The 1,903-nt window shown below is 34.1% G+C and overlaps 1 protein-coding gene across 2 annotated transcripts in view; it reads right to left on the bottom strand.

Moving 5' to 3' along the window:
• Nucleotides 1-1,903, bottom strand: part of PLOD2 (procollagen-lysine,2-oxoglutarate 5-dioxygenase 2) — a 110,476-nt gene that overhangs the window by 7,996 nt on the left and 100,577 nt on the right. The gene's annotated exons all lie outside the window — the stretch shown is intronic.

The following is a 1,903-nucleotide window of genomic DNA, read 5'->3' on the forward strand; positions in this document are numbered from 1 at the left end:
ACCTTATGTGTAAATGGGAATAATAATAGCACCTTTTACCAGGGATGCTGTGAGGATCAAATCAAATATTTGTAAAAAGTGTGGCAAAACTTAAAAGTGCTCTATAAAAGCTATCTCAGATTATTACACACATAGGGAAATACACAAAATAAATATAACTATTAAGTTTGTACAACAAATATTCCCATATGTTGATATCCATAATTATAGCTTAGGGATTTAAAGCTAAAAATTGTGCATCCTAATTCATGTCTGTTTTATATTTAGTCATAATAGCTACATGCCTCCATTTCAAACATTTTATTATGAGGAAAAAGCCCCTTTTAATCTAAACACTGGGTCATTTGAAAATATAAAAATAACAGTCATTAAAAGGGAATCAAAGCAGCAGAATTCAATGTATCTTTTTTCTTGTGACCCTTCACTCTATTTAATCATATTTCTAGCTGTATACAGAAGTAAAATGTGGTTACATGAGAATTAGGTGTCATTTTGTACCCATGCCAAATGAATTGTGGGAACATATACAAATAACCAAAACCAAAGCAAACCCAAACAATTTCATCTGAAATAGAGATATTGGAGACCCAAGCATTTGGAAATCTTCCACTTAGAGACAACTCTGAGGTGGCACAGTAGCTGGAGGTTTTGGCCTGGAATCAGGAAGACCTGAGTTCAAATCTAGTCTCAGGCAATGTTCGACCCTGGCAAAGTCGTCACTTAACATTTCTCCATCAGTTTCCTTAACCGTAAAATGGAAATCATAATAACGTCTACTTCATAAGGCTGTTGTAATTATCGAATTAAAGAAGATCTATAAAGTGCTTAGCATAGCACCTGGCACATAGTAGGCATTTAATAAATGCTTATCCACCTCCTTTTCCCTCCTCCATCTTTAATTCATACATGTGACTTAGTCCTTTACCTTATTTTCCCCAAGAGGATACAATGATCAGGTAGTGAAGGCTTCATACAGGGACAAAAACTTTCTTTATCTTCTTGTTTGATGGTCATGGGCAGTAAAAATTATAAGATTTAAAACTTTTTCCCCTATGAATGAATCCTAATATAATAAGCATGTAATTTATCTCACACTGTTGAATTTTGAACAAGATTTTATATTGATGAATTAATTCTAGCTATAAGGTATGAGGAACTATTTTAGCCTTTGTCTTTAATTGTCTTTAATCTCATCATTCTGAGGAACTCAACCATTAATTATTTCACTTTGAGCCATTTCAACCAGGATAATCTTACCACAGACAAATAAAGTCCCTGAAGCAGGGAGGAGGAAAAGAATAGTTCCTGTCTAGTTCCTGTGGCTCGTACTATATATCTCCTCCAGAGATTTGGACGCTAATCTGAAATTTTACAGTCCTGTTATACTTTAGAGTACTATAAAAAAAAATTCCCCATGGGTCCTGATAATTCAACTCTCCAAAATAACAAACTATTTAAAACTAAAGTAAAATGGGTAATTTTACTCCCCCTAGGGAAAGCCCTCTTTCAGTCCTACTCTTTTTAAGATGAGAGATACACAACAAAAGTGAACAAAAAGTATTTGAATGTCCCAATACTTCAAAGGAGAGCCTTGCTCTATTCAACAGAATATATGAGTATAGTCAGATATTACTATTCCCTTGATGTTGATTGCTCCTATAAAAACTGAAAATAAAAGGCAGTCTTCATCAGACAGACAGAAATTGAGTTAAGATGATTATAAGGTCAAACAAATTATAAAGGCTGATGTTTCATGGATGCTATAAGCAATTCTTTCTCTTGTAGAAGTGTGCTGTCCTGCCTAATGAAAAACTTATTATGCAGTCATTAAAACAATAGAAAGTTTGACCTAACAGGAAAGGAAGGAAGGAAGGAAGGAAGGAAGGAAGGAAGGAAGGAAGGA

The sequence above is a fragment of the Petaurus breviceps genome, unplaced genomic scaffold (genome assembly GCF_028583685.1).
Source record: "Petaurus breviceps papuanus isolate PSGF00001 unplaced genomic scaffold, PetGlider_PUasm1.0 688, whole genome shotgun sequence".
NCBI lineage: Eukaryota > Metazoa > Chordata > Mammalia > Diprotodontia > Petauridae > Petaurus > Petaurus breviceps.